Source organism: Pezoporus wallicus, unplaced genomic scaffold, assembly GCF_028554395.1.
Source record: "Pezoporus wallicus isolate ANWC-B61680 ecotype Strahan unplaced genomic scaffold, APGP_CSIRO_Pwel_v1 contig_8108, whole genome shotgun sequence".
In the NCBI taxonomy this organism is placed as follows: Eukaryota; Metazoa; Chordata; class Aves; order Psittaciformes; family Psittacidae; genus Pezoporus; species Pezoporus wallicus.
The window spans coordinates 1,154,776-1,166,923 of NW_026638088.1; the positions used below are offsets into that span (position 1 = coordinate 1,154,776).

Sequence of the window (12,148 nt, forward strand, 5' to 3'; positions counted from 1 at the left end):
TCTTTTTTTTCCAGCCTACATCATCTTTTTTTAATGGTACTTGTGTAGTTAAAGTGGAGAAACATCCCTGGTATGGGATAAGCTATATGTATGCCTATACTGACACAGTATATTTCCACACAGGACAAGCTGTGACTATAAATCCCATGTATGCCAAGTTATATATCCAATCTGCAGTGGAATTTGCAATAACACAGAGGGTGAAAGGAATCTCACCCAAAAAGGACCAATATATCATTGCAAAACTTGCATTTACAGGGAACCACATCACTTAGGTAACGCAGGCTGTCACTGGGTATAGAAGAAACTTGGGTTTTTTCCACCAAAACTGTGTAAAAAGTAATATCCAATACTATATCAGGGTTGAAAATGGATATATTATCTACTGTTAACTCCAAAAGTTCATGGGAAACATTGCTTGCAATTTTTGTTAACTACTGTATGTGCCAATAATGATTTTCTCTTTTCACATTATACTATATAATAATATATATAGGTGTCCAAGACAAACCCTTCCATTACATGAAGAAGAAACCATGCCATTACCGTTGAGCTTCACCCCAAATTGAAACCTGCCTCTACACTTTAGAGCCTTCAGCTCCTGCAGCACTAATAACACAGCAGCAACCCCGGCTGGAAGGAACGTGAGCAAGAGAAGAATTCTTTTTGCAATTTAGAAAATGATAGGATCTTTTCTTCTTTTTTATGCGAGGGTTTTTTAAAGGGAACTGAAATTGTTCACGTGGAATGGGAAGTGACCTCTTTCAGGTGTATAATTTGCTGAACGCCCCTTAAAACAATAAGCTTTTCTCTTCTTCACAAAGGTAGTTATCCCGTAATTGGCATGCAGACGTGGGATCGGTATTTGCCAGCAGTAGAAGTTTTCTCAAATACATTTGGTATGTCAGGTGCAAGCATGAAGCTGTTGGATGATTACTGTTTATCAGTGTAATGCTGACAGAGAGCCATGCCCACAATCTGCACAGAAACAGCCTTCTAAAGGAAAAATTAGCACTTAGAGAAGGACCAAAACTGGGAACTAAAATATCCAGCAGCCCCTCCTCCGGCTGCCTTAGACATTTATTCTCATCTTTAAATATGCAGCTCTCTGCTTCAGTCTCTTATTTATTTATACTAAGAAACTGGTAATATTTAACACGCATGTAAGAGTAGAGACGTTTGAAATGTAATGAATTCCTTGTGACCTTCAGCTGGAAGGAACTACAGAAAAACATCAAATTAATATTCTTTGCTATACTCTCATGCTTTCTTGCTTTTCATGAGTAGTCTGTGTTTGCGCGCTTCATATAGAATTGAAGTTTGTTCCTACAAAAGAGCCAATAACGGAGAAAATCAAAGCTTCACTTCATAAAACTTACTTTGATGCCACTGCATTTGCCTTCCATTAACCTTTCAGCTGCCGTGGACGTTCTGCTTATAGGCATCCATTTGGCCGGCAAAGTGGAAAATTGCTGGCAGGAAAAGATCTAAAAAGAAACCATCATCAGATGAGATAAAAAAGAGGAGATTTATGAAAACTTGTTTCATAGCTCCATCCACTAGAGCACTATAAACTGAAACTGTTGCAAATTAGAGGGTTATTTATGGCCTTCGACTTCCATGTCGGCAAAAGCCATCATACCTGTAGTTAAAATCCTTGGACACAGCGGTTCACATGCAGATCATGCCCAGCATCAGACATGACCATGCGAGGCACAACAGACTTGAAATACTGTTAACAAAGTGCTGCCTTTCTTTAAATTTGATGCCTGTTATTGGAGCCACGGGTGGTAAAGCACACAAGCCATGGAGAAACAGAAAGATGAAGAGACTATAATGCTCTTCATGAGATTTACAGTGGGATGTAGCTTTGCCCAGTGGCATTTCCTTTACTCTTCAGGTACTTCTCAACCTCTGTAGCCCTCCTTCCTGGGTGCTGGAGTGCTCTGCCCCGTAGGACGTCTCTCCTGCAATAGAACAACTCCAATCTCACCTTCACATTAGTCAATGGCAATTTTGTTGTCAGCTCAACCAGCCAGGCTCCAAGCATGGATTCATGCACAGCCTTACAGCTGGGGAGCTGGCATTTTGGTTCAAGCCACCATCAAACGTGGTTGTACAAATACAACCCAATAAATCAAAGTTCTACCTGCACCCTCAGCTCTGCCTCTACGAATCAGTGTGTTTCAACTGTAAACACTGTCTGCAGCTTCACTGCTTCCTAGGGGAGATGGTGCACTCATCGATGTGCTTGGCTTTTCAAGCTTGTTGCCTTCTCTGCTCAGCAGGCTGCCCTTTAACATGCTCCATCTGGCAGATCCATGGTGACACCCTTCCCCCCCTACGTGCTGGTAGGCTTGTGACGGCAGGCTTTGGGATGCCCTTCCTCCCATCACTTGCCTCGAGCCAGAAGAAGAGCAGCCTGCTACTCCCTATTAATTTTCCAGTGCGGAAAAAACATCTTGGGGCTCCCTTCTGAGCGCATTCTGCTGCTCATAAGCTGGCTTCTGCCTCACACAAACATGAACTGTGCCTCCGCAGGGATTTTAAACAAGCTTCCACCCAGGTTTCTCTCTCGATGTCCCAGACCTGCTCATCTTCCAATCTACCTTCCAGATTATTTCCAGGCATTGCAGAGGAGACAATCAACCACAGGTGAGGATGGGGACATTTAATTAACCTATTTCATCCCCATCCTCTTTTGTCCTTTCCAGCCTTTTCCTGCCCAGGTTAAAGCCAGGTTTACTTCCTGGTTTCCATTTCCTATTTCTCCTTCTTAGTGTATCTCTAAGGCTTTCATGTTAGAGTTCAATAGCTCCATTTGCTTGTTTTCCATCAAGCAAGCAATGCTGTATCAATCACAGTTTCAGTATTCAGACTCTTTATGATCCTTCTATAACAGTGAAGCATTTTCCTTCCCATTCTAGTGAAGAGACATAGAATCATAGAATAGTTAGGGTTGGAAAGGACCTTCAGATCATCCAGTTCCAACCCCCCTGCCATGGGCAGGGACACCTCACACTAAACCATGTCACCCAAGGCTTCGTCCAACCTGGCCTTGAACACTGCCAGGGATGGAGCATTCACATCAAATCATACAAAGTTTTACTGAACCAGGAGTTCACACTGTGCAGTCCAAATCCTCACTAGCAAGCCCAGCCTCATCACATTGCTAAGAACTGCTGGAACAAAGTGAAGATGGGTGTGGAAAGACATCTAAAGAGATAACAAAAAGTCAATACAAATCTCTGGGACACATCTTAGGGTGAAGGGAAACCCCAGAGTGAGTTTCCCACTTCTCAGGTGCTGACAGCTAGCACCTGCTCACAATTACAAGGGGGAATAATTGGAAGCTTGCTCCAATTCTGTCTTCAGCCGTAACAAAAAGCTTTGGAAAATGGTCAAGAGCTGCAACAGGGTAGAAATAAAAGATGTTGTAAGGCAAATCTTCACCTTAGGGTGTATGAATGTACAGGCAGCCCCTCAAAGCCTCTCTGTTTGAGATCCCTGGTAATTTATAAGGGCAACATGTTTGCTACTGAAAACACAGGAGTTTAGAAGAACTGGTTGCTCAATATTTGGATCCAGAAAGCTCTTTCTGATATGAGCTGCCCTAGTAGTAACTAATACAACCAAACAGAACCTCAGCCTTCAGCCTGTCAAAGAGACAGCCGTGACCTTAATTCGCCACAGAGATCTTTGATGGGTATGAAAGTATTCCCCTCCAATATCTTAAGGACAGCACACTGCCTAATGAGCTAGAGGTCTCAAACCCACAGGCACCACGGTAATTACAAAGGGGTATTTAATTATCTAACCCTGGCATCTAAAGAATTAACAAACCAGAGGGGAAAGAAGAATTCCTTGTCTAAGCCACGGAAAGCTGGGAAAATCACTATAGAGACAGATTTCAATAGATTCATATCTGGTATTTCTGAAAGCTTACTGTGTACTAAAATGCCAGATGTTCACACATTATGGTTGTTATTACTGTTAACAGCATTAATTGGGAGAGAGAGGAAGTTAATCCATTTAATTCAGGAAGCTAAGTAGAGAAATATATAAGAAAACAAAAGCAAGTCTGTAACAAAGACAGATAGCCAACATTTTGGCAACCTGCACATTCAATACACCGTTGGCAGAGGCATTCCAGAAGTGGCCAAACAAGAGACATGCCAATTAAATGGTTCTCTCTCTAGGAACCATTTCATTTACATTTGTTCACCACAATAAATAAACCAAAACAAGTCAATGTTTGGGGCCCTGCACAGCCTCTTCTCATGGCTCTGGCAATGATAGCGCTTTCTGGGTACCTCAACACTGATTCATTTGTGCTATTTATTGCCTTTGCAGAGCAACTTTTGCCTTCTCAATGGCAAAAAAACCCACTGGTTACTTGAATTTCAGTGCTCTGTCAAAAATAAAAGACACCATTACCCGTAGACCCTGTCTCCTTGCAAATGTATGCAAATGCATGTGTATAACAAAGCAATTTACATCTGCCCAAAGCCTCAAAGTGAGCGTATTTGCTTTGATCAAAGCTTAAAATGGGATTTATCTGTAGGGCATAAAAACAATGTTTGCCTTAAAGAAAACAGCAGTGGCTTTAGATCGCTGCAATGAGGCTGTTCTGTTCATTGTGGCATTGCTGTTTGTAATGCTGCTAAGGTTGCGTGAGCATTTCCCTTATAATCCTCTGTATCCAGAAGCTTAGTGCTTGCCAGGGAAATGTCTCTCCAACTTACACTTAGCGTGTAAGACATTAATCTATCTGCTAGCATTTTATTTCCTCACCCAATTATTAAAAAAGCCCCAAACCCATGTATTTCTTTAGACATTACATTTAATTATTAGCATCCACTGCGATTTTTGCAAGAAGAAAACTGCAATAGCTGAATTAACCCAAGATGTTTGAAACTAAGGCCTTAGCAAAGCTAAGTTTTATCTGGGAAACATTTGTCTAAAAACAAAGGCCAGTAAATGTCTAACATACAAAGAAGAAGGTGCCTGGGATGCGTTATTTGGTTCTCTAAATAGCTGCTGCCCTCAAAAAACAAAGCCAACAGTGCAAGTATTAAGTAGCCCAAAGGATTCTTCCTTCCAGTTCTGTCACTAGAAAAAGACACAGCTCATGGTAAGTGAATAATTTGAAGAAAACCAGGAATCAGCGATGATTTGATAACTGGCATGGAGATAGAATCATAGAATTATAGCATAGTTTGGGTTGGACGGGACCTTCCAAGGTCATCTAGTTCAATCCCCCTGTAATGAGCAGGGACATCTTCAACTAGGTGAGGTTGCTTAGAACCACATCCAGCCTAGCCTTGAATGTCTCCAAGAAAACATCCCAGCTGAAAACCTGACATTTCTGTGAGCAGTAGTTCCTCCCCAAGGGAGCTCCAAGTTTCATTTCCATTCTGATTCCTTTTGACTTTAGACTGACTTTGAAGCACAACTATAAAAGCCATTTGGGCAGGAGTAACTTGGGTTTCAGGCTTTTTTGCCAGTCCTTTGAAAACCCACCAGAATCTGATCAAGTTGCAAACTTGCTCAAAAGATAGGTTTATACAGTGCTAGTGGAGATGTCTTGGATTTTATCAGGAAACTCCTTCCCAAAGGGATTTTCTCATCTGCCACAACAGGGAATCCTTCTGCAGTGGCCAAGAAATTGGGAAAATCTGCAATGTCAGCAAATTCAGCCTACTGACAAAAGCCCAACACGTCTTGGAAGACGTGCTTCAGCTGACAAATACTTTGGAAAACATGGGTATCCTGCCCTAGGGTGTTCTGCAAGTCAAGCTGGGAGGAAAGTTAAGTTTTAACAAGAAATCATGCAAGTGAGTCCATGAAAGAACTTTTCATGCTGTTCCTGAATGCAAGCTGAAGGATGTTTCCAGGTGTAAGCTGCTACTTGAAGTTGCTGAGAGCGGCTTTAAAGCCAAGTGGAAAAAATCCCCACATTTAATGATTTTATACTGCATATTATCCGGATGCAAACAAGAACAGAAGACTCTTAGGATAAGAGGCATTCAGTGTTAGCTGTTTGTTTTTGTCTTTAGCACTGAAAGTTTATCTCATTCACCATAAACATCACAGCACAAGGGGTGACGCTCCCCACTGGCATGGCACCCACGTAAACCTCCTGCCCACCAGCAGCTCTAACCCAAGGACAGAGCTCTGTCCCATAAACATGAATCCATTCATTAGCACTTTTAGCATCATCTGCATTTTGCATGTTAAGGATGTTATTATAAACAAGGAGTTTTAGCTATTGCTTAGCTAACTCCACGCAACTGTTTCCCATGCATACAGGAGAAGACTCCTCACAGGCACGAAACAGTAATTGCATATTCATAAGTATCTCAACACACAATTAATTGCTGAGTGGTGAAAAAGCAGTAATGAATAGAAAAGATTTCTTCTTTAACACAAAAGAAAATACATATTAAGCGCATGCTGTGCATGTTGCATCACCAACAAGTGTACTTCGCTTCACACCTGCCACCAACTCCTCATTGCAGCAGAAACCCAAAAGCTTCAGTTGCTGAATAAAAAGGAGACATAATGTGTCCTTCTCCATTTACTGCTCCTGCAATCACATTAGATGTTGAACTAACTCATAATAAGCAGAGATAAGTAGTGGAGTTTCTTTTCTTGATGTTGCCTTGAAGCACTGGCAAAGTGCACGGTAATAGGCTGCAACATTATCATATTGCTTCCCACTTCAGCATTGAAGTAACTTAGCCATAACCTAGCGAAGACAAGTCTTCTGATGGATTTGACACTTCCATTTGCACTTGCTGGGGTCTGATGCTTCCCATCATTAAATTAACTGTACTCTGTAATTGTTGTAAAATGACTGCCAGCAGCAGAGCCAAGGAAGATGACTTCATTTTTGTATTGACCTTATCAAGCCATTTAATTGCCATGCGATTGTCAGGCCAGACGAGTTTCTGTTGCATCAAAAACTACACCCAAATACGTGAAAGCACAGTACCCTTTCTTCCAGTCACATCTATCAGCTTTCTGTTTTGTAGGGTTAGATTTCCTTCAAAGTTTAACAATCTATGTGAATAAACCATCCAGCATCAGTATCTTGATGCTAGTTTCCAATGTCCGAATCGTTTGTGATACTTAGGATCTACTTCTGAGCACAGAGCTAGAAAACCTATTTGTATTGAATTTATATTCAATATTACTCCTAAATGAATGCATACAAGGAAAGATGTTAGCATCAAGATTTAGCACTTTTTAACCTTGAAGGTATGCCATATAATAGGTATTGATTTTATCTGTTTTATTACACAGAAAAAAAGAGTAAAATATGTCTGCTGGTGAACTGTTATACGACAGAATAAATGGTGAGCAGTGTATGTTATAAAACAGCACGGTGACACCATGTATGTTTGCTTTAAAAGCTTATTATAAAAATCAATGACAATATACATCTTGGTTAGGCTCATTTTTTCTAATTAAAGAGACAGTGTCAAAAAGAGGGTTTCCGTAGGTTCAAGCTGTAATTCTTATTTCTCTTCATCATCTGTAATATTTTCTCTCGCTGAGGAGGCCTCGCAAATAATATTCCTCTATAAAATTTTGTTCATTTCCACTCAGAAATAATTCTGGATGTGGCACTGGGGTTAATGTGCTTTTATGTCTGATCATCAGAACGTGCAATGCTTCAGATTAAATCGTCTGGTTTTCCTAAGCAGACTCTAACAGCAGAATTCGGATCACATATAAGTCACTCCAACAGAGCCAGATTTTACACCCTGAAGGTATAAAAGCTGTTTCTCTCTCCTCTAAGAATGCAAGGAGAACCCAAGGGGAAGAACTCAGTGGAAAGCAACATAAAAGAAAGCTGGCAGGATCTCCTCTCTAAAGGGGTCCCTCCCAGCAAAAGAGAAATACCTTGGAAGAGATGCAGAGCTCTTTCCACCTCCTCTGAAAGGGCATGGAGGCAGGGTCACAGAGTTCCACAGCAGTTCTAGGACCCAGCTTTAGAGAGAGGGTTCATTTATATCCCTGCTGGTAGTTAACAGGCACGTAACTTGTATAAAAAGCTCTTCCTATACCTTAAATATCCTTGAACATTTCTATTGCTAGTGGCCCCTTTTAAGCTGATTGGTCTTCAATCAAAATGAAATATATCAAAACTATTTTGTTATTCATCCAGAAAATTCCTTTTCAGACACAATCATCTTTCTCCCCTGAATTCCACCTAATTTGTTAAGCTATTTCTGTTATCAGACTACCTGTAGATGAATGCTATATTCCAAGGCAGAAAAAGGGTCTTTGCACAGAGGGAATATTACCCCTCTGGCTCCCAGACAAAACTTCATCGGCATTTCTCGAATCTATTTTAAATTGCAAGCTTGAGCATTTGTAATGCCTCACTCATTAAAGATCTCTCAGCATAAAAGTGATTATTGGCCATGCATCCTCAGCAAACGTGTATGGTACTAAATTAAGGAGGGGGTCAACAAAAAGAAAGGAGCTTCAGTTCAGAGGGGGGGATAATGAACCTGAAGATGGAGTCAACAGAAGCCTCATGAGCCTAGAAGCTGTCAAAGGTCCACGGAACTGCTATCAAGATGGATCAGTCAGCTACAAAACACGTCTGCATGGAGAGCCGGAGGGAGCTGAAGTTGTATGTCTGGAAACCAAGAGTGGGTCTAGAGGTTCAACTACTGTAAAATTAACACAAAGAGGCAAATTCTCACTGGTGCTGGCACACAATACACCACAGGGGCCACAGCCATAAACCCAGGTGGGAAGGTTCAGAGCGGGTACTTGGGAAAGCAACATGGACACATGCTGCAAGAGAGGTTGTGAAATCTCTGTCGTAGAATCCCAGACTGGTTTGGGTTGGAAGTGATCTTAAAGCTCATCCAGTTCCAGCCCCTGCCATGGGCAGGGACACCTTCCACTAGAGCAGCTTGCTCCAAGCCCCTGTGTCCAACCTGGCCTTGAACACTGCCAGGGATGGGGCAGCCACAGCTTCTCTGGGCACCCTGTGCCAGCGCCTCAGCACCCTCACAGGGAAGAGCTTCTGCCTAAGAGCTCATCTCAGTCTCCCCTCTGTCCTAAGAGGATTTCAATACTTGGCTTGACCAGATCCCTGCTGACCTGGCTACTGTATGTGTGTGATTACCCCGCTTCAAGCAGAAGGTTAGACTCAAAACCTCCAGACCTCCCTCCCAGCCAGCACTTCAGTGATTTGAAGATCTCTTTTGCACTGTGTCCTCCGTAACTCCTTTGTTTCCATAGTGTGGACCATTAGCTTCTGCTGAGTTTTCAGGTGGCACAATACAAACTACTGCTTCTACAGAAACAAAGGTGAAGCCATGTCCAGGTCTCCTGCCTGCATTTCTAACCTGTCCCCCTCTATCTGTGTCATTTTCCATCTTCCTCATTGAAAAAGGCATTTTTAGATGTTCTCCTTTTTTACCTCCCTTCCTTTTCAATTTGTTGCTATGCAAACCACAAATGCAAAGAAATGCCTGCAGCAGAGCAGAACCTCCTCTTACAAGTAAATTCATTTCTTTAGGAAGACACAGCCTTCCTCCTGAGAAACAGCAGCCAACCGAGCTGCTGTGTGAACAGACCCCTCACTGTCTTTTTAGTGTCTTTAGTTCCCTATCAGCTTCTGAAAAGAAAAGCAGATCCTGATCAGGGAACCAGAATGAAAAGCCAAATGTGGTTCTCAGACTGCCTCAAGTCCTGCTGGGACCTCAGCATCAGGCAAGAAAGGCAGGACCTTAAGAAGCCTCCCCTTTTCATCTAGTTTCCTGTGTTCCCATATTCTATAGGTAGCAGTCTGACAATACAGATAACTAGAGTGACCTGTACAGACCTCTCAGATATATTTGGATCTCTGGGGAGATCCAAATGGGAAAACAGGAAGTGCTATCTCAATTGTCCTAAGATACCTTTTATGAGAACATAAACCACAGACCATGCTTCACTTTGTGTTACTACTATTTCATGTTACTCAGGTTACCACACAGGTTACACAGAGGAAGCTCTTACAATCGATTCTTGCTAAACCATATTATACACATACATTAATACTCTTCTGAGAGTATAATGATGAAGTTTATAAAGGCAGTAAGTTAACAGACATGATTTTAAAATACCAGGTCTTCCTATAGCAGTATTTTACCTTCCTTTGAACAGAAGTGTACTCAGTGGGATACACAGAAGCATCTTCAAAAAGCATAAAAGTATTTGCTTTATAGACATACAGAAAATCCATCTTTTTTTCCTTGGCTGAGCCTCAACTACTTGATTTCACCTTAGCTAGCACCACAGCGCCAGCTCATAACCCATTTCCCCTTACTCCATCTCCTGAATCTGAATGCTCTTGAGGCAAAATTCACAAGTGTTGAGGGTTTGGAGAATCTCAGGAATGGGAAGCGCTGTCACTAGGATTACAAGCGATGTTTCAGTGCACACTTTGCACGTTCTGAGGGCTTGCTTCCCCCTCCTGCTCTTAAATCTTTGTTGAGAAAAGATTGTGACAAAGAATGATGAAGTGTGTGAACTGAGGGGATTGTAGTGTCCTTAAAAGAAGAAAGAGGGAAAAATGGCACAGCATTCTTTGCAATGGTTATCATCAACAGCCATCCTTTGTGCTTGAGCACTTGCTAAAGCATAAAGTAACTGCAATACATCCCATCTCTATTGATTCAGAAAAGAAAGGTAATTGATTCACCCTCAGGATTTCCTTTAAAAGACACTGGGTAAGAATTATCTCTCCTATATCATATCACAAAACACACTAAACAAAGCTACTTGAGATTTGTACACTGTCATCCATCACTGGAATCCCTGAGCTCTTTTCAAGTATAATTGAGAGTAGACAACTATATTTTTGGGGTTGTTGCAGGGTCTCTCTCCTTCTTTCAGGATAAACCCCTCCACATGCAGTACTTGGCAAAGGGTTCGCTTGGGGTGAAAGAGGTTTTGTTATTTTGCTGATTGACTTGAGGTTGAGGCTTAAAAACATACAGCAGAATCATAGAACCATAGAATAGTTGGGGTTGGAAAGGACCTTAAGATCATCCAGTTCCAACCCCCCTGACATGGGCAGGGATACCTCACACTAAACCATGTCACCCAAGGCTCTGTCCAACCTGGCCTTGAACACTGCCAGGGATGGGGCATTCACAACCTCCCTGGGCAACCCATTCCAGTGCCTCACCACCCTAACAGGAAAGAACTTCCTCCTTATATCCAATCTAAACTTACCCTGTTTAAGTTTTAACCCATTACCCTTTGTCCTGTCACTACAGTCCCTAATGTAGAGTCCCTCCCCAGCATCCCTATAGGCTCCCTGCAGATACTGGAAGGCTGCTATGAGGTCTCCACGCAGCCTTCTCTTCTCCAGGCTGAACAGCCCCAACTTCCTCAGCCTGTCTCCATACAGGAGGTGCTCCAGTCCCCTGAGCATCCTCGTGGCCCTTCTCTGGACTTGTTCCAACAGTTCCATGTCCTTTTTATATTGAGGACACCAGAACTGCACACAATGCTCCAGGTGAAGTCTCACAAGAGCAGAGCAGAGGGGCAGGATCACATCCTTCACCCTGCTGGTCACGCTCCTTTTGATGTAGCCCAGGATACGGTTGGTTTCTGGGCTGCAAGCACACACTGAAGCCGGCTCATGTTCATTTTCTCATCAACCAACACCCCCAAGTCCTTCTCCGCAGGGCTGCTCTGAATCTCTTCTCTGCTCAACCTGTAGCTGTGCCTGGGATTGCTCTGACCCAGGTGTAGGACCTTGCACTCGTCATAGTTAAACTTCATAAGTAAAGTGATCAAAGTAAAACTGAAGACTAAATAACATCAGGCACATACACCCTTCCACACCCCCCCATCAGGGTTTCTATTTGCAAGCTTAATTTCAGTACATTAAAACTTCTGCAGAAAGAGATGATGCCGAAGCGCTGTGGCACATCCTGTATGTGCTGAGCCCTAGGTAACACTAGACTCTCACTCAGCAAATGCAGATCCAATGTTACCATGATAATTTATACAAAGAACTTGAATTTTAAAGCTCCTGAATTCTTTTCAATGAATTTGTGTATTGTTAATGCATCTTTGCATATAAAGTTGGCCTTATTTCCAAGATGCTGTCAATTGTGCT

At 42.3% G+C, this 12,148-nt stretch overlaps 2 protein-coding genes across 7 annotated transcripts in view; both read right to left on the reverse strand.

Moving 5' to 3' along the window:
• Positions 1-12,148, reverse strand: part of DAB1 (DAB adaptor protein 1) — a 477,594-nt gene that overhangs the window by 394,480 nt on the left and 70,966 nt on the right. The gene's annotated exons all lie outside the window — the stretch shown is intronic.
• MYSM1 (Myb like, SWIRM and MPN domains 1) overlaps positions 11,259-12,148 on the reverse strand; it is a 219,799-nt gene continuing 218,909 nt past the window's right edge. For all 4 annotated transcript variants that reach the window (XM_057409270.1, XM_057409271.1, XM_057409269.1 and 1 more), the window contains one exon: positions 11,259-11,417. The gene's annotated coding sequence lies outside the window, so the exon portion shown is untranslated. The remainder of the gene's footprint in view (positions 11,418-12,148) is intronic.